The following is a 21,373-nucleotide window of genomic DNA, read 5'->3' as shown; positions in this document are numbered from 1 at the left end:
GAAAGACCATTTCTTTTCTGCCTCTTTTGAAAGAAAGAGAGGCAGAAGTCAAAAGGAATTTTGATGAACAACTGGAAATTCTGGTCTGCTGCTCCATCATATTTTGCTGGTGTAGAACAAAGAAAAATAACAATAATAAAAAAAAGCAGAAAACAAAACATGCCTACATTAGCTAATTTGCATTTATTGTGCCTTATTCCTTTAGAGCATAAAAAGACTGGGTTAATAGGGCAGAATATGAGGGACAAAGATTCATAGAGAGTAGTACAATACTTTGGTACACCTTTTCTTTAATTATGTGTCTGGACATGTACTTGCTTCCTCTGACACATCTCTGCTCATTTTATTCTTAACCTTTATGGTCCCAAAAGCCAGATTAGATGAAGACTATATCATAGAATCATAGAATAGTTAGGGTTGGAAAGGACCTTAAGAACATCAAGTTCCAAACCCCCTGCCATGGGCAGGGACACCTTGCTCTAAAATATCACATATCTGCAACACATAAACTATTAAATTCTCAGAATTACATTTTCCAAACCTTATTATTTCTTATTCATTATTTCTTTTAAATTTTTAGTGGATTTTGTGTGAACTTTGGTCAGGAAACTGAGCAATAGCACATTATAAGAGACCATCAGAAATCACAGCTTCCTGCAGCAGGAAACTATGAGACAGATTTGTGTTGTTACAAAGTGTTGCAATTGAGAGCAGCAATAAGGCAGCTGTCTGAGGGAAAGACAGCCATGTCTCTGAGCTGCTGGCTCAGTGGTTGCAGCACGAGACACCCATTGCTGGTACCAGCAGTTTCTCACATGCATGGTAGGAGTATGCGCATGTGTATGTGCGCATGTATGACACTATGTCAGAAAGGCTGCCAAAATTCAACGCAGGAAGACACACCTGAACATTATAAGAATGCTTTTTTCTACAACTACCACTGCAATGAACAAAGAAATGCGAATTATTTGCTTCAACTTAGCTGAGACTGACTCTGATACAGTTTCAAAACCACATTTCAATATTATCTCCTTTCAAGTCCTATGGTTTTATTAACTCATAAGATGGGGGTTTTAATATTATTTGGACAATCAGGCAAATTTGCTAACCTAAATTTAGCAATAAAAATAGGAAAAAAAGAAAACTCTTATATATCTGGTATTAGAAGCTATTAAAATAACACATGAAATGTGCACAATATGCACAATGCTGGCTTAAGTGAGTCCAGATGAGATTCCAGCTGTTATGTACTAAGCACAAGCAAAAAATGTTGAGGCACAAATGCTGTAGAAAAAATATGGACTCAGTCAGAGATCAATATGATCAGACCAAAGCCTTTTATTGCAAAGCCTTAACTCCTTATATACTATTTTGTATATGCACTTACAGTGATTTGGCATATTATGATTGGATACATGTCTTGAAGACCCTTAGTGACTAACATATAATTGGTTAAGCACAGGTGTGAGAACTTGACCTCAAAAGCTTGCCAACAGTCCACAGTTCTCATAACTCAGTGAATTCCAGCTTCTTCTTATCTTGCTTGCTTAAGCTTCCTCAGGCCTCTCATGGCCTTGCTGTATCTTTTGGGATTATTCAGAGTTCATGTACCAATTATCCATTCTCCCTTGAGAACACTGTCTCCACACGCAAACACACAGTTCTGAGGGCAAATGTCTTTTTCAGTCCACTCAGTGATAATGAAGCTTCCCCTTGCTTGTGCAATTAGCTTTTAATTTAAAGAGAGAATTTAACATTAATCTTACAGGTTCAGTGAGGGTGCCTTGGAAAGAGAGAAGTGCAGAAAGGTGTAGCTTCATCTTGCTTAACTTGAGACTTCTATAACACTTAAACCTGAACTAGTCAGCCCTACCTCCCTAGTCAACAAAGAGAAACAGGCACTTTGAATGTCTGTCTTGGACAACTACTTTAGGAAAGGATGAATCATGCCCTAGAATCATTTATTTTTCTTGAGCCTTCTCAGTTGTTAATCTCTTGAGATAAGGGTCTTTTATATGAGATTTTGACTCCTAATGACATATGACATTGATATATCACTCCTAGCTTCAGTCCCAAGGAGGAATAGCCTGTGAGGTTAAAGATAATGGTTTACAGTAATTCTGAGCACCATCAGAAGACTAGAAATGGGTGAGTGATGCAGGTGGCACAAAGGTAGAAAGACAGCCTTATGGATCATTGAGTTTTCTGACCTTGGTCCAAAAATCTATGTGCTAAGGACTGATGGAATAAATCGGTGTGGCTAAGTACAGTATCTTTGTCATAGGATGAAATATTCCCTCACAAATCTTCATAACCTTCTGCAAACTTTAAACTTTATATCTCTGAAGTAAATTATTAGCTACTACTGTCAGTATTTCCCAGCTAATGTAATAGACATGAGGAACAGCTTTACCAACATGACTAACGAGTCTATATTAGGAATGAGAAATAGCATGTGAGTCTTGATTTCAGACCACTATGATTACTACAGTAATTTTCTACTCACATTCATCTAATACACTGCAATTCTTAAATTGAAATTGTTCATGACTTCACAAAAACACTTTGATTCATTGACCTGTTACATTAAAGCAATAGTTAAATGGTTTAAGGACATTCAGTGAAAGGAATTTGAACCATTTTCTTTATGATTCCTTCAAAAGGACCCTATATACCACGTCATAGCCTGTTCCAGCCTCCAGTGAAGTTCATGGAAAGACCCCATTCATTTTAATGAGGGCTGACTCAGTCCTGTGGTTCTACTAATTTAAACCAACTATAAATGAGTCCCCTGGTTTTAAAAATAAATGGCACAGTAATACCAGGAATAAGCATGTTTTCAGTAATACTTTATTTTTTATTTATTGCTGACTTGACATCTTTTCTTATTCCCATCAAATAGCTGGAAAAGGTGAAGAATAAAATATATTCCCTGGAGAAAATATAAAATCCTATCTTCAGAGTCCTGACCATATTCCCAAATTTAGATGATGTCTGCTTGCCAATCTAAACTCTCCTTCAGAGCTGATGAACTATAGTGTTCCACAGGGGTTATGGTCAGCTACTCTGCTTCTAGCTTGTACTGCTGGAGCAATGATAAGAGGTGCCACCAGTCATCAGTCATACCACAGCCATACCTAGAGGTGAGAACAAAGTGGACGAATTGCTGCCATATGTGCAATGGAAGAGTTCGGAGACAAAGAGACAAAACCAGGGTTGGTATCTGTTGTTGAAACAGTGATGCAGAAATACACCTGCTAGTTAAATCTTTAGCTGATATAAAGGGGCCTAGCTCCACTGAAGTCAAGTGGTGTCACATTAGTGGCTATCAGCTGCAGAACTGGCCCGCTGTCATTGCACACACCATGGCCTCAGGTTCAGTGTGCCTGCTGTTAGACTTGCACAACCACAATTGGCTTTACAGCTTCACTTTGCCCTCTCTGCACCAGTATCTACTAGAGCCTTATACTTCTGTGGGACTGATGTGCCAGGCCATCTGATCCACACAGTCCAGTAAACCCAATTGTCCCCTACCTCCACCTGGCTGGAGGCAGGGCCCCTCTAATAGTCATCACAACTTAAGTCTTGTTGAAAGGGATTATTCTTTGTTATGGACACTTGAGTCATGTTGAAAGGGATTATTCTTTGTTATCACAGAAGCTGGAGTAAAATCAGCTCTCCCACTCCATCTGGGAAACTGCTCACCAGAGACTGAAGCCGTAGCTCTCATGGGATGCTCAGTCTTGGCCCTTGCTCCCCTCTTCAATTCACTCACCGGTTCCTCCAAAGCTGACGTAGGTTTTCCATCCCACTTTGTCATATCTTCTGTGTGATCCCACAGGTAAAACCATAGGGTGGCCCATGGCGTATACCTCCTGTATACTCTCTCTCGAACAATAGGACACCTTTTGTTAATAGTTGAGAACAGTTGTGGTTTAAACCCAGCCAGACAGCTCATTCACTCGCTCCCCCCCTTTTCCTCCCTCTTACTTTCCTCCCCCCCCCCCCCAAGGAATGAGGAGGAGAATCAAAAGAATGTGATTCCCATGGCTTGAGATGAGAACAGTCCAGTAACTAAGGTATAACACAAATCACTACTGCTACCACCAGTAATAATAATAATAAGAGAAAATAACAAGGGAAGAGAATATGATACCACCAGCCAAAACAAGCCTGATCCAGAAGACCCCGTGTGCTTCCATGTAACTCCCAGTTACCTCCTTGGGCATGACGTGCTGTGGTATGGAATACCCCTTTGGCTAGCCTGGGTCAGGTGTCCTGTCTTTGCTTCCTTCCGACTTCCCCTCCTCCCTGGCAGAGCATGAGACTCACAAAGTCCTTGGCCAGAGTAAACATTACTGAGCAGCAACTAAAAAACAGTGTTGTTTCAAGGTTGAAAGTCAAAACACAACACTGCACCAGCTACCAAGAAGTAGAAAAATTGACTGCTACTGCTAAACCCAGAACAGGAGTCCAACTAACATCACTGCTAGAATGCAGCATAATGCTAGCTGGCTTCACTGCAAACATGCTTCTATCATATATTTACTCTCTTAGTAACTAAAAGGTATTTTGTCTTCTATATGTTCATTCAGATATAAGCTTGTGTAGGCATACTTTTGGGAAGTGATGGTCCATATTTATCAGCAGTGAAGACATGAAAAGAGATTCACTTTGCAGAGTTTGAAACATCTACTTCAGCTCCTCTCAGCCCTTCAGTACATTTCCTGACAAAGAAGAGGCAAGCAGTGTTGAACAAGCACTCCAGAACTAGTTAACACAGGATTGCCACTTTACCTTGGCATACTGCAGACACTGTGCAGTTTCATCTCCAGGAAGGATAGAGACAGCAGAGGTCCTGGCAGCAGAGTATTGTCTTAACCTCACTTTTATGTAATAGATTGGAAAACCTGCAGAGCTTGGAAGAGTGACACCAATACTTCGGGCAAAGCTTTATTTCATTTCTTTGTCATTTCTTTATGGCTGTCTTGGACCAGTTGCTGAGCTCTGTTCAATTCTGAGAATTATCACTTCCTTCCTCACTTTCTGGATTTCACCAAATGATGTAATGGACTGTATTAAAAAACGAGCAGAGAGACTCAGAAACTGTTGCTAGTAGAATCATAGTAGTTTTTTCTCAGACATTTTTTAGCAGTTTATGTTTCAAGACAGGATTTCAGAGTTGATTAACTATCTTTGCTGTTGTTGTAACCAGTATTTTGGTGGGCAGCTCTCCAATATCAGTACATCTAGTTTGAAGCTGACTCAAAGGATGCAGAAGCATTTGTTTGCATCTATCTCTTCTGGTATTTAGCAAAGTTAAAGGAAAGCATCACAATACTGCCAAAGGCCTAAAGTTTGAGATTACTAAACCAGTAAGAAAGCCATCAGGCATGTCTTATCTGATAATCATTCTGCATACTTTTTAGAGTAATATTCTGAGTGCTTATTAATAAATACTATCGTTTGAGATACGAAGATAATGGAAACTATAAGAACAGGTGAAAACCACCACACCCTATGGCTTGCACGATTTACTTGTCAAAATTTCTGGTCAACACTTAGTTACATACTGCAGATAATTTGTTTTCATGTTATAAACACCTCCATTTTCATAATAATGCTTTTTTTTTATTTTAATAGCCTGTCCCCATAAGGCTGCTTATGTGACTGTGATTCATTACAGCCCTAAAAAAGGTATCTTTTTATCTGAAGAGTGCAGAAATCAAAACACTACATGCAAATACAAGATAAAAGTTGAGGAGCACAAGAGACATGGAAGAGAGAGGTATTGATCTTGCATTAGTAAGAAGCAGGTAGCACAAGTGAGGCAGTTACACATCACTAAGTGTCCCATCACCACACTGAAGTCTGTAGCACAGACTCAGTTTGTATTTATAGACTTCTTCGGTCATCTTCTAGCCCTGAAGAAAAAACTTGGGGTCTTCTTTTTTTGTATTCTATGCAAAACCTTACACATATTAGAAGCATGCTGGAAATATTTACACTGCGACCCAGAACTTTGGCTACTGCTGGCACCCATCGCACTTGCTCTTCAGTGCAGTCCCCATTTCTGCTCATGGCTGTACGTTGTGCTAGTCTTTAGCCCCCAAAGAAGATACATCTGACAAATGTCTGACAAGAAATTATGTGCTTAAACTGAAGTATGAGTTATCAGGGCTAAGTGTAATGACAGTATTTAATGCTAAAACAGACGGAGCACTCATTGATTGAGAAAGTTGTGGAAAATCTGTTTCTGGCTATTCATGAGTATAGACTAGATTAGTGTGACATAGATGATCCTGCTTAGGTCCAAATACTCAGTTGATAAATTGGCCTGGTTTTCTCCACCGTATGTAAAGGAAACGTAGGTGAGCAGGTGTCTGCGAAGACTGATATTGCAGGTACATACAAAAAAAGGAGTTGTATCCCTTTAAGAATGACCAATTTATTAGCTTTTGTCTAAGTGGAAATACATTTGTACGCATTTCCTTTATGATAGGAATGCTTGGTTTTAAATGCTGATTGCAGCTTAACATATACCTGCATGAAGTTTGCACAGTATTTTGCATATCTATTTGCTGCACAAAGCTATTCTGCCATTCCTTCCATAACAAATTCCCTAAGCCAATGAGAAGTATTGTACTGTGTGACTTACTTCTAAGAATGGCAACCTCACAAATCTCAATTCTGAACTGTCTGAATGTTTGTTGCAGCAACAACAGAATCAACTCTCACCTGAAAAATTTGCAACAGCTTTCCTCATGGTACTTTGGGTTGCTTCAAACCTCCAACTTCTGCATGTTCAAAAGCAAAATTCATGAACTCTAAAGAATATCCTAGCTTTTCTGTGCTTTTCATACTTTGCATTTTGAGTTGTAATCTGGAAATTAGACCAAAATGTTTATTCTTCAAGCGATTGGGTCACTTCTATTCAAAATCTTGTTAGAATACTACATGTAGTCACTGCCCACTTTAATCTTTAGAAGAAAGGCACTTGTTAAAACAATAAATTTTCAATTGAAATGTGCCTTCACAACTGACTTAGACAAAGATCTTCAAGACCGCTTGATGCTTCTGACAAGACTACAGTGGCAATTTGTATAAAGCAACATGATAATGAGCCTGCTGTTACAAAAATAATCCTCTTGGTTATTAATAATAGGGTTGGACACTGATTAATTCATGACACATATTATTAAAAGCATTTTATGAATCACAGTCAGAAAAAAAGGAATGTTTATCATCAATGAGTTCTTCTTTTGAACCATTTCCAAAATCAATAGATAAAGCTTTAAATTTCCTGAGTCAAACGCAAAGCAGAGCATGCTGGCCAACAGCATCTACTGGTCTCCTAATACAGGGGCTGCCATCTAGGCTCCCAGCTTGATCTGTCTGGAAAGTACCTGTCCTGCTGCCAAAGGGACCACAAAACTCTGATCTTCCCTGTTTTTCAAGAAAGCTGAAGCAGCACAACAAAAGGAACAGAAGAACATGTTGAATCAGAAACAGAAAGATCAAAGGGAATGCATTTGATGCTAATCTGTCCATTTGACCTTCATGTTCATTCCAGCTTCTCTTTTAAACAGTATTCACTGTTAATTGTGGTCTAAGTTCAAAACTTGCTACCTCAGCTGCTGGTCCAATTCCCTCTAAAGAAACAAAAATCCAATTAACTTCTATAGAAAGAGGGTTATGACCCATGTGATCGCTTAGCAGTGTTTCCACTGCCCTCTAAAAAAGAGAATAGCCAGAAGGCTAGCAAAAAATTAAGGCTTTTTATCCTAAAGGAAGAGTAAAAAATTCACAGTACTGCCCCCCAGGGCTTAATGAAGGGAGGCTCCTAAGGAGCTTTAATGGCTTTTGCATACAGAATCCCAAAGAGATCTTCAGGAGTGACTCTGTGCCCCTTCCAGCAGCAGTGAGTCCAACCTGCTCCCAAACCTATTCCCAGTGGTAGAAAAGTCAGAACCTCTGCAAGCGATGTATTCCACTTTTTTGCTACATTACCATGAAAACCCTTCCCCCAACACCCAGCCTACATCCTATCCTTACTCTTCAGGGACATGGAGAATGACTTTCCTTTTTGCAGCAGCTTTTCATCTATTTAGTGTTACCAGAATCTTTCCGGTTTTTACTACATCTCCATTATATCTCCCTTATGGTTAACAGTTCCACTTTATTCAGCATATCCTTGCAGGTTATGTGCCTGCATAGAATAGTTTGGGTTGGAAGGAACCTTAAAGATCATCTAGTTCCAACATCCCTGCCACTGGCAAAGACACCTGGATCTGTTATTGCTTACATTTCTTTCTATTCCTCTTAACACTTTTGCTACTTTCTTTATGAGAGGTGAAGACCTAACTATGTGCAGTGTATCCTAGATAGTTATGAGTTCTTTTTACGTACATGTGAAAAGAAGCCAATAAACTACATGAATGCTACAAAAAGAAAAGGCTAACAATTTTTAATGAGAAGGAAATTAATAACAAGTGGCTAAACTGTTGGATAAAGTGGAGTCAACAAAATAATGTTTTTAAATCATCAGAACAATGTTCTTAGAATAAAAGGCAATTAATTTTTCATGGATGAATAACTGGATAGGAAACAGAAAATAAATTGTAAACATTCAAAAAATTCATGTCAAAGTCCATTGCGACTCTGTATTAAGTTCAGTATTATACTTGTCAGGGAACAAGAAGGACACAGAATCTATTTGATAAATAGCACGTTAACAAAGGTTATCTGAGGCAACCGTATCTCTCACCAGGCATTTCTTCTGTAATATATAACAAGAGGGATAGCATCAAGAACAACACTAATTTCTCCAATTTTTCTTCTTAGGTCATTTTTTCAAGATCTCTGGTAATGTTTGTTTTTCTTCTCTAGATTCTCTACAACTTTCCTTCTTGTCCATTATGTTTAGTAGTCACTGATAGGTAAACCCTCCATGAATTTAAACGATCCCATTTGGTCTCCACAGTGCATTAGGTCAATATGTTCCACAGTTCAGTGATGTACTCTCTGAAAAGGTTTTCCTTTTACTGTTTTAAACCTGGTATACACTATTTTCTTGGCTGCCCTGCTGTTGTTGGATTCTGAGAAACATTGAATAATCAATTCCTATTCACTTGCTTCAGGAATTCATAGACTTTTGACCAAACTGCCTAAATCATCTCTTTTCCAGTCTAATTGTTCTGCTCTATTAATTGCTTTCTTTTCTAAAAGTTGTTTGAACTCTTGATCACCTTTGTTCTAATAAATCATCTCTGAGATGGAGTGACCAGAAGTCCACAAAGTGTTCATGGCCGGACATGATTTTTTCTTCATAAAGTCATGCCTGGCTGCTACTTGCCTTCCATATTCTACTGGAAATAAGTAGCTTTTTTATGTAATCCTGTGTTTTTCCAGACACTGAAATTAAAATAATACTTTGGGTTATCTTTTGCTGTGTTTGAAAGAGAACTAAGACTTAATGTGTGAAACCTTACTGATTGTGATGATTCCCATTTAATATCTCGCAGTTCAAATACTCAACAATTTTAAATGTCTACTAAATGCAGTGGGTTTCTACAGCTTGCATTTACTTTTTCTTTTCTGCCCTAATTGCCTTAGCTGTCTGACCACAGCTGACCTTGTTTTGTGAAGACTGCTGTTAAAAAAAACACTTGTGCCACCATGATATATTGATGTGTTTATCTTCCCCACTCAGTAGCCAACCAGCAATTCCCTGTGTTATTAGTTTCTCTTTTATAGGCACTTACAGAATGTTTCCTGTCCATCTTAATCCCCCTTGATAGCCGTACCTCATTTTATACTTTTTTATGCTTTCTGCTGTTGTCCATTGATGCTTATATCTACTTATCTGTCCCTGGAAACATGGCTTAATTTGCCTGTCTCAAGACTTCCTTCCTGTATTTATTGCCAGCTCTTGATTCAGCCACACCAGTCTCTTACTGCTTTTCATTCTCTGCACTTGCTAAGCTTTTGATTGTGTATCAACTATCATTTTCTTAAGAGCTGCCTGTTAGCTCATATTCCTTTTTATACAGGTTTGCTTTGAATTGTAATGCTCCAAGTTTAAAGATGCCTTCACAATGCAGGGACCAGGCATCAATCTCGAGGATTTCCTTCCTCAACAGACTTTTATTTTCTCCAAGGACCCCAGTGTCATTACTGTACTGTGGGCTGTGTCAATTTGTACTGTGTCTGATTAAGCTGTCTACTCACAGAAAACTCTACCTCATCTTCAGAGCAAATTTCTCTACAGAGGATCCCTTCTATGCCGCTTGCCTTTATTACTGTTTACATAATTCCTAAAAGTACATCTATCTCAGAGATTACAAATCTTTAATACACATGGAAAACTTTTTTTTTTTTTTTCCTGTAAAAAATGCATATTTTGAAACTAATATTGTGATCATGCAAAAAATCCTTTCAGAAGACAGAGTAAATAACTTGAACAATGTAAAGACTTTGTAAAAAAGCAAGAGTGTGGACATATATATATAATACTTGCAATACTGGCTGCCTCCCCTGAAAGTAGTATATTGTAAAAATAATAACTCAGTAAATAACAAGGGAAATGAAACTTGTGCAGCATTGCACAAAGGGACTCCAACTCCCAGACTTTGATAATAAAAATATTGTTCATGTGTGTAGAAGGTAGTCTGGAAGGGGCTTCTCACTGCTTTCACTAGGATATCAGAACTTCACAGAGCTACTGAAAGGTCACTCGTAGGTCTTACAGCATATGAGCCCATTGGCCCCTTCTGAATCATCACCTTGGAAAGGACTGCAGCATCTTGGTGTCTAGTCAACTGGAGTCCCAGAGTCATTACATTTCTACACAGACTGTTTCCTTGAACCTTCCAGCAGAATGCACCTATCTATCTGACCCAATCACATCATTCATTTCATTTCACATGATAAACATGGGCTTTCCTATATTGACCAGTCAGATCTGGGATAATCCTGCAAGAAGATGAATTCAACTAATACCAGCAGTGCCATGTCTTCAACTTCAGGCCATTCAACTAAACTCATAAATGGTATTACCTTCAAAAAGCATCACTCTATTCAATCCCTGTCCTGGCTTTGTTGGGAATGTGCCATCATTGCTATTATTCAAGTTCAGTCTCTATTCTTTGTGAGACTTCTACAGCCTTTGTTAAAAGTTCACTCATGCTTATGTGTGCATATCAACTGTTCTGCATAACTATCTTTATAGTATGTCACATACAATACCATTGGGCTTTTTCTCTCAGCATTTATGAGGAACTGCCTGTAAAATTCTGAGACTTTCTTCCCATTTTGTTACATATGGAAGCTTCTTTTTTCCATTTCAAAAATAACATAAATGTTACAATCTATCCTAAAGCTAGCACTTTGTACATTTTTTTTGTTCAATTTTTAGCATCAGAAATACATCCTGAAATCATTTGACAGTTATCTCTTCATAATGTCAGCAATCCTTTCTCTGATAACATCTATATAACACTTTTTCTCCTTGAGAAATTTTCAAAAGCAAAGTAAATGTTTGCCTTTAAATAGTTCACATTCTAGCTCACAATCAGTGGAGCCAAAGCTGGAAAAAAAACCCGAACACCAACAACTTTGTAAAACTGTAACAAAATTCAAAATATAAAAAAGTCAGGTGGAAAAGCAAATCCCACAGTGACCGGCAATTAAAAGTCATCCTCTATAAAAAAAGAAAGTGAATGCTATTTTATTTCTTGATTAGCCAAGTTGCATTTCTGGATGAGATGTTCTGTGCCAGCATTTAAGGAAAACTTTGTAAGAGAGTGAGCCCAAAGTATATTATAAATACTTCTAGCTTTTAATGCTAGTCTTAAATAATAATAAGCGTCTTAATAATAAGCTTCTTTTTTCAAAGGAAAATACTGGTGTCTGCTATTGTATGACTTCAATGTCTAATAAGCCCTTTAATATCAATGGAGAAGAGAATCATATTCCATGTTAATGGCTCTGAGAAGTGCTATTTGATGACAAATGTACAAGTAGTTTTATTTTTTGGACATGCTAGATCAATTTATTTGACGACTTCTTTACAAAGAACCAAGATCTGCTGGTAGCTGCGTGTATTAATTAGCATCAGTATTAAAGGCAGGAAGCTGGGAGCATCCAGAGTACAAAATCCATGGTTACCAACAGAAGAAGAAGATAAGATTTTTTTCTCCATACCACATGGCTGGAGATGGCTTCCTTGTTGTTATAAACATTCCTTAGGGACTTGCTCAGCCCTGTTGAAGGCAGTAAACAGAACAATCTTGGCAGTGTGTATTTCTAAGGCTGCACTTGAAGAAACAAGTAAAGGTATCTCAGCTATATACCAGTGAGCAGCTCTGAACTGCACAAAGTGTTTTCATGCCATGGGATTTAGGCAAACCTTTCCATCCTCAAAGATAATCCAGGGAAAAAGAAACCAGCAATCACGTAAACTAATCACACCAAACAGGGAACCCAATCTCCTTTTCTCGCAACAACCTTGATGTAATTTCCTTAAACTCTCTAAAGGACAAATTCGGCACATTCCATGTTACCAAGTGTGTTTATTCATAGTTACACAATTTTAAAGGTTAGACAACTATTTAATCGTAGCATTATTTTAAAGTTGTTTTTTTTTCCTAAATGCTGCTTCATATTAAAGAACCAATTTATACATTGTGGCATATATTGATTTAAGACATGGTCTGAATTGTATTTATATTGGCATTGTGTTGAGCTGGTTTGGGTTTTCATTTTTCCCCCCACAGTGTCATGTTCTAGCTTATATGTAACTCTATTTTAGGCATCTCTCATTCAGATATGATGTTTTGCCTTGAAGTGTCACTGCAAGTGCTGTGGCTGCTGAGGTTTTATGCTCAGCCAACTATACTCAGTCACAGATTCTCATTTTGAGATGAAAGCATTTATACAGATTGTCAAAACTCTCTGTCCTGCAGTTCCTCATAGACCCATCTGTGTGTAATGCATATAGTCTCCAGTTTACATCATTTAACTTTGGAAAGGCCTACTTTATTTTTTGCTATGTCAGATAATCTAATTTTCTCCTTTGTAACACTTCATTTAACAAACAGAATTGACCTCTGGAACCAGGCTGTGTGCATGATCCTACCCAGGGAATGCTGGAGAGCTTGGCTGGTGTCTCTTTGCTGTAGCACTATGATTTCAAAGCTGGCAAGATCATTGCTGACTCACCTCTCTGGGATGAATGAAGGTAACCAAAATGCAGTAAGGCAAAGCTGTGAACTGGGAAAACTAACTTCAGAAACAGAGTATTTGGTGACCAAGGTTCAGAAGAGAGCACATTGTGGCATTTCCATATCTGTATTGGTAAAAGAGAAATGAGAGACTGAGGCAGACACTAATGGTGCCATGGTAGTGTTTGCATTCACTGCCAAGGGCAACACGAAATAGCTGGTTTGAATGGTCAAAAACCATTTAGGCACACAGCTTGACACCCATGCAGCTCTGCAGTCACCTGGGTCTGAGCACAGGGAAAATGTGTACTTGGCCATGACACATCAGGAATTTGAGAGCAAACCATGCATGGGCTGTGTTTCTCCTGCTTTATTAGTTATAGTTTCATATTGACAGAAATGCACTGGGATATAGCCACCCTGTATAACCTCCCAACATGGTGATATAGCTGACCTGCTAAAGAGGCAAAACCCTCCCAAGAACAGGGCTTGCAAATCACATTGCTGCTCGCTTAGTTTTCTTCCAAAGCACATCAGAGGTCATTCATTCAAAAATCCTATTTCCAAAGTCAAGTCGCAACTGTCCAAGTTAAGGACTGCTGTTGTGAGCCATTTTGTGTTAGCAACAGAAGCATACACTATGTTTTTCATTTCCCTGCCATGGGTGAGAAGTGCTGCTCTGACATTCCCTGTTGGAGCCCCACCGCTAAGCAGCTCCCCCTCCTTTTTGGCTCCCACTGGCCCTGGTGACCTGCAGGGCTGAAATCCTCATTTTCTGTCCCAGGACTTTTCTAAATAAGGGAGGGAAGTGTAGGAAATAAGAAGGGTGGGAGATGTCAGAAGAAATAGTGTATTTATTTGAGCTCCTGGATTGCTGAGCTTCCCAGTAAGAGTACACTGAGCTGAACTTCTGCTATGTATTGGTATTCTTTTTTATGTGGTTTTAGCAATATCTTGGTTTTGAATATATGCTTGTGTGTTGGTTTTGGGGTATTTTTTTGTGTGTGCATGTGAATTAATGAATTCTATGAAATGTTCAGGCTCAGAGTGTTTTCAGCTATCTGGTTTATGCAAGTTTTGCCAGCTGATACATAGCAAGAAATACAAGCAGTAACATTTTTCTGCCCATCCACTTTATAACAAACAGCTTTATATTTTAATTTTTGGAGAGATATTTGAAGTCACGCTGCAACTAACACAATGTCCTGGGGAGGCAGAAGAGTATTCATATATATTTATCAGGCCCCATTTAAGTTAATATAAAATCACTGTTCCTTGAGATTACATTGGAAAGAAGCTTTACTGCAAAAGTGAAGGAATGAAGGCATTATACCGATGAGCAGAAAGCAGCATAATTAGTTACTTCTAGGTAAGCAGATAGCTACCTTAATACATAAACTTATTAAAATATCAAAGTGAGTCCATTCAGGCTCCTGAGAAGTAATATCGTGATGCCATCAAAGTGTGAGATTCCTGAAAAAGCACCACATCATTTGCCAATTAAGCTTATTTCTATGCAAAATAGCATGCAGGTTCCATGTCAAATGGTGTTACAGATGTTTTTTGGTCTTCCTGGGCTTCAGATGTATGGATACATGTTTCTGCTACCAGATACTACATCTGTATGGATAGTTAAATTGTATCTCCCATTTTTTAATTGTGTGCAATACCATTTTTGACTGTTTAAATAATGCTTTGTGCTGTGTATGCTTTTCAGCTTCACTGCGCCTGAATATTTTATTGGAACATTAACTCAGCTTACTTGAGAATTACTGGGTAGTAAATGCACTAGTGATGGAATTTAAATGTGGTGGGGTTTTAATTTATTTTTCAAATAATGACCTATAGTGCAACTTACTACTATTTTGTCCAATTATTCCTGTTTGAAGGCTATTAGTCATACTTTGCTACAGATTAACCTTGCATTCGAAGCACTTTAGAAAATGACCCTTTGATTTCAAAAGGGGAGCACACAGCTTTAGTTATGCATGTGCTCTGTGGCAGAAATTATTTTCATATGTTCTCTGGTTTTATTTCTGATTATTGATTTGAATTATGGATTTTTGCTCAAACTCATTTCTCAGTTGTAATGAGTCATATTTGACATTTGTTCTTGAGCCATCATGGAATTCTGTTCATATTCCAACTATATCTAGGATTTCAGTATCTGCAGCCATTCACTGGCCACCAATTTTCTGCTTTCGCAGTAGCTCTGATCATTTGGAATGTGTTTCCTTGAGGATCATTCTAGTCTAATAAAAATCTTAGTTAAAACTCAGGGGTTTTACCAGGTTCAGATCTTCAGGGATACTGAGCCACATACCCCTTGCTGATGCAGCAGCGCATGAACTGTGTAGTGCTCAAATTACCTTCTGGAGATGTAGAAACAAGTGTTCCAAAAGTTTGCTTCATTGAACCTGCCTTAAATACTCAGGATCCCAGACACTGAGAGATATCTCTTAAAAGGAAATCCTCCAAAGCTTTAAGATGGCTTCCTTCTCTCTAGCCTTTATAAAGCAGATATTTCTCAACAGGGCAATTCAGCTTCCCACACACCCAGAAAGGAGCTGCATAGAACCAGCGCAAAAAGGGAGCCCAAGAAGGGAGGAGTCTGAGCCATACCCAGATGCAGCACTGCACGGGGCAACAAAAAGTTCAGAATTATAATGACAGACTGTTAATTTAAACTGGTTTTCTCCAAACATAAGAGACAGAGGTAGCAATGTTTACATATAAAAGCTTCAATACATTTTCAGCTGGTGAATGCTGAAAGCAAGTCCGCTAGTGCTTACAGACATAGGCAAGTGACAGTTATCCCTTTTCCCCATAACAATAAGTACCTACAGACTTCCTAATCTCACATAGCTGATGTAAGAAAAAAAAAATCTGATTATGGATCTTATCTAAACACTTTGGAAATCATTGCTATGTGTATGTGCAAGCACTGATTTTCAGCGCATCCTCTTCTTTCTTCCTTAATGTAAATAAATGCTTTTGCTTTCGCATTCCCTGAGCAGACTGGGAACTGTTTGCTGCAAAATCCAATTCTTTATGGCATGAGACTGCAGCTAATTCAGGGATCATCTGTGTGTACTTATAACTACAATCATTCCTTTCAATGTGCATTGTACTGCACCTGTCAGAGTTCAATTTCATCTCTAGTGGTGTTGTTTGTTTACCTACTTTTGCTCTTTCCCAGTGGAGCTCATCACATTCTGAGTTTGGATTAAACAATTTTGATTTGAGCAGCATATTTTACAAGTTTTCTGCATTTTGGTGAACACAAAAAGGACAGTTTCTGCAGAGCTACAGTGCAAAGGATGTTGTACTGGAATTGCCACCTGTCCTGCCATAGTGGTCCCTCTCACAGGGTTGCACACCACTGCCTGTGAAGTGTACATTGCCATCCTAAACACAGATCAGAGTGTGGGGCAGAAGGATGTCCCACCTCAGCCTCCCTGATGCCATGGATCCTGGTTCAGCTCAGTGAGGATAAGGTATATGTGTCTGGTAGAACAGCCGGTGGCATTTTAAAAAGTCCATTGAAGATTCATGTGACACACCAAGCATCTTCTGATGGATGATTTCTTTCAGCTGGAATGTGACTATATCACTGAGAGAGATAATAAGCTCTAAGTTAGCTGTCTTAGGTACCAAGAGCAATGATGCCTGAAGCTTCAGCGCAGCAGCTATACATTCGTTTGCCAAAGCTTGTGTTGCTGTGAGTTATCCTGCTATTGATATCTAAGTCAGCTGGACATAAGGTACTGAAGGCATATCAGCTGCAACCCTTATGCACAGGCACATGAGCGCTCTTTAACTTGCTTTCTGTACATTTGCTGTCTTTTTAGGGATGTCAGTATCTCTTATTAGGCCCAGCCACTCACAGGAGATATAAAAGGCATGTGTTTCTCATGAAGGATTAATCTCCCTGAACTCCAGCCCTCAAGTGCATGCAGCTGCAGCATTGGCTGCCAGTTCTTCTGCACCCTGCTCTGTGTTGCCAGCTCTTTGGCTCTTATCATGCAATTTTGTAGCCTGGGGAATCTTCCTGAAAATCCTTGTTCTCCTGTACCTTTAAATATTTCATCATGTGGACATTTCTTTGTCACATTAAAACTAAAGCCACAAGCACTGGAAGGGAAATAAAAGACAAGCATTTATGTTTACTAATGTCACGTGATTTTTAAAAGCCTGAATTACAATTACAAAAAATTGATCACTGACGGATGTAGCCCAAAATCACAACTGGAGGCAACTAAGGCAGACAGCACATGCCAAACTGCAGGGATATCCATGGCTTCTCACACTAAATCCTGAGAAAAGGTGCTGCAGGACTCACCAGCATGACAGGAGTCTGCAGCTAGGGACAGGAGGAAAGATAAAGTAATTGGAAGTGAAAACAAAATGACTTCTTGTCAGGTGTGAGAGCTAAAAAAAGAGAGGAAAGGGGAAAAGGGCAAATCAGCAGGTACTCTGAGAAATGGAAGCCTGTAAGCAATGGATAAATGTGGTCACAAGGATAGGAAACAGTGATGGAGGAGTATAGAAGAGAAGGGTGGGCAAGTCCTCACTTTTTAGGAAGAACCATTACTGTGCCTGTTCCCATCTGGCTGTCCTCTCCCACTGAGTCTTGCTGAACAGAAGTCTGCCAGATGGTGATCTGAGGAGAAGGAAAGCAAAATACCCTAAAACATCTGTACAGGAACATTTTGCACTGGGAGACATGGGACAGTCAAGAGAAATCCTTTGGAAGAAGGAAGGAAATATTGACAAGGGTTTACCCGGAGTGATGCTTCTCTCTCTCATCAGTTTAGATTGCAACAGAACCTGTGCCTCTGCACAACTGTGCCTAGCATCCCTCAGGAGCTGCAGTCAAATAAAAGAAGGGAAATAACAGTGAGGAAAGGAAAGCAGAAAGTGTCTTGTGTCTACTCAAGAAACTCAGGACTGCTGAATCCTGCTGAATAATTTATCTGTAAGGGTTTCATTCTTTTAATATGTTAGTTAAGTAGCTTCAGCTGTCTTAAAACCTGAAAGATGATTTTATGGAACATAGATTTTTAGGTTTATTTCTTTGTAGAAGTGTATTATAGGCATGTAAATGTGTGATGAATGCCACACCAGCACCCTGCTCATTTAAGGCTCATTGATTCTCTACTGTGCAGATTTCTTTTCCTGGTTACTGGGAAGAACCATACAGAGAAAAGACATTAAAGGCAGAAGAAAGGTGCAGGGAACAAAAACTCTTAGAAAGGACAGAAAAGACAAATGGAAAATTAGACACAGAAAGGAGAGATGTGGGTAAAATATAAAGAAAAGGAGATAAAGACCAAGCCCAACAAGGACTACTTACCTACATAAAATGAAGCATATGCGTAATATTTTTTTATGAGAAAGAGTAATGTTTAAAAATAAATTTCACAATTTTTTTTGCATAAAAGTACATCTTGCTATTGCACTATTCAGCCGGAGGACTATATAAGGCTGCTGATGTTATTTCTCATCTATGAAAACTTTCTCTTAAATATTATTTTATCTCATCTCCTTACTGAGTGCAAAATATCAGGAAAATGAGGTGTATTACTTAATGCAACTTCTTCCAGCATGTAAAAACTTTATTTATACAGTTTATTGCATACTGCAACGGCTGTGATCCAGCATTTTGTCATTAAAAGAAAACTAGAAATGTCTGTAGCATTTGCTGATGTGTGGTAAAATACATTTGTTGACATAAATACTGCTTCGAAGAGCCCAGAATCAGCAAGTAAATCTGCTGTTTTCTGCTAATTCTGATTGCCCAACATAGCATCCCTGCCAGACAGAGCCTTTCTCTCTGCAAGCACAGAGACCTGTAGAACTATTACAGCTTCCTCTGGCTTCCTAAAGCTTTCAAGCACCATAAGTTCTTTCTAACTAAGTTAACTTCTTAAAGGCATGATAATCTACATAAGACAAAAGGTTATTCAGTGTGTTAGCTACAGTGATGCAATCCTCACTAGAAGGACTTTTAACTTCAATTTCATGCATTTTTCAGCAATAGGAAACAACGAGGGAAATGTACTTAACCAGCTGTAACTTTTAAGCAGAGCTTACAATACTCAGAGTTAATGTCTAACACAGTTCTGATTATGAGGTAAGTGCTAATAACTTACAACGCACTCAAAATGCCACTGTGGTACTCTGCTTGTTTGAGAGATAATTATAGCAAATGGGAGAGTTTTTCAGGTGACAGAATTGTTCTGCTCATCTCCTGTTAGTGTGCGGCTATAATTTTATAGTCCACATGTCATGGTTGTATCTCATTAAATACATTAGTAATGAATAAATAAAGGAATCCATCACTGGCTTAGGCTGTAACCTTAGGAAACTTCTGCTGCCTTTAATTTTCTTCTCATTTTTTACCTGCTTTATCAATCCCATTAGATTTCCAAGGCAGGGATTATCTCATGACATATTTTGCTCTTAACTATGGCTCAGTGTAAAGGACCTTGATCTCATTTACAGTCTGCTCACTCCTGTAATAGAAAATAGTATAGTATCTATCACTGCCACTGGACACTATTCTATAGACCAGTACTTGTTACTCAAAGAAGTTTTCGTTTTCATGTTTTGTCATGCTCCTTTCCTTTCTTTCTCTGCACAACTCTACCTGTTCTCAACTGCTATGCTGAGAACTGAACACTTCTTTACCTCCAAATTCCACTTATCAAAGATTTATAAATTAGATTCATATTTCATCACCTCCTAAGTTAAATACACTGATTTCCCTCTCTAAATCCTTCTTCAAATCCCCCTCAGCCCCTTGATTTTTGTGGTTTGCCTTTGGCAGCATTTCATGCAAAGGTACCTTTTTTTTACAGATAGCACAAACAAAATATCACCAAGGTAATTGATGGCAATAAAAAATTACTTCATAAAGAACTGAAATAGCAGAGTATTCTTTTTTATCCTGAATATACCATGCTACAGGAACGTAACATGGTTTCCCAGTTGCAGACCATAACCACAGTTTTAATACCTTTCTCAGAACAGCTTCCATGGTTAAAGTGCAAAATAAATGTTTGGTATTTAAAGTAAAAGGATTCCTTGTGCCCTTCAGATGCTGAGCCAGTGAGTAAGGCACAACAAGAACTCCTTTGGAGCACTAACATCCAGCCCTTATGCTGCTGAGTGCCACGGCTGATTACACTTTACAGATATATGAGAACTGGTAACAGCAGGTCCAGGAAGGCTCAGCCTTCCCCGACCTTTTAAAGGCTTTGATTCAGAATGTGATTCACAGCTCCTGAGTGTTTTCTGTTATGTTGATATGCATATAAAATGCTATGCCAAGCAAAAAATGTTTGCTTGGGGGGGGGGGGTGGGATGAATACTCCAGAACACTGTATTAAGTGATGGACTTCTTTTTCACACAGTTATTTTCTCAAGGTCAGATGCTGTTCCCAGTGAAATATAGAAGAGATTTACAATGGATTGCAGCAATACTGTATTTAAGGCTAGGTCCTCTTCTCAGGGCTTAGCTTTTGTGTATGCAACAAAATAAGTGGTCCAAAACAAGCATTGTATATGTGAGCCTTTGTAAACTTTCTTATGGTTCCTTGTACTATTTTTGTAACTCCAAGTTAGAGCTGGAAGAACAGGAACATACTCTAGAAGAATCCATCTACCTAAAATAGGGAACAGCAATCACAGCCTATCTAAAATGAGAGGAAAAGCAGCTTCACATTCCCGTGATTTGAGTAATATTTATTCACTTTTGCTTCCATTCTGTTTTCCTTTATTTCTTTCCTTCTTGCTCCACCTCCTCCATTTATTCTCTCTCTACCTTTCCTCCCATTTCTCTCATCTTAATCCTTACATAAAAATATAAATATCCTTCTGCCCTTAAGAAGATGCAAGGGCATCTTTGTTTTCCAAAGCACATTTCTGCTGGATAGTATGGCATATTCTTGCATAGTTCAGTAATGGCTTCTCATAGATACTATCACTGAGATTTCTAGAGACTCCAGCTCTGAACAGTTTCAAATGGACAATTTCTATGCTCATGACAGTCCTAGTGACAGGGAAGGTTATAAAAGCAGAGCAGTCACTATCAATGGTGTGCAGCTGCCTAAACATAAGTGTCTAATGATGAGATACCGTGGAGT

This window comes from Neopsephotus bourkii, unplaced genomic scaffold (assembly GCF_033783945.1).
Source record: "Neopsephotus bourkii isolate Nb327-2 ecotype Australia unplaced genomic scaffold, CSIRO-AGI_Nbou_v1 NB_1328, whole genome shotgun sequence".
NCBI classification, from domain to species: Eukaryota; Metazoa; Chordata; class Aves; order Psittaciformes; family Psittacidae; genus Neopsephotus; species Neopsephotus bourkii.
The sequence above is the reverse complement of the archived record's forward strand: the minus strand, read 5'-3'. Positions refer to the sequence as shown.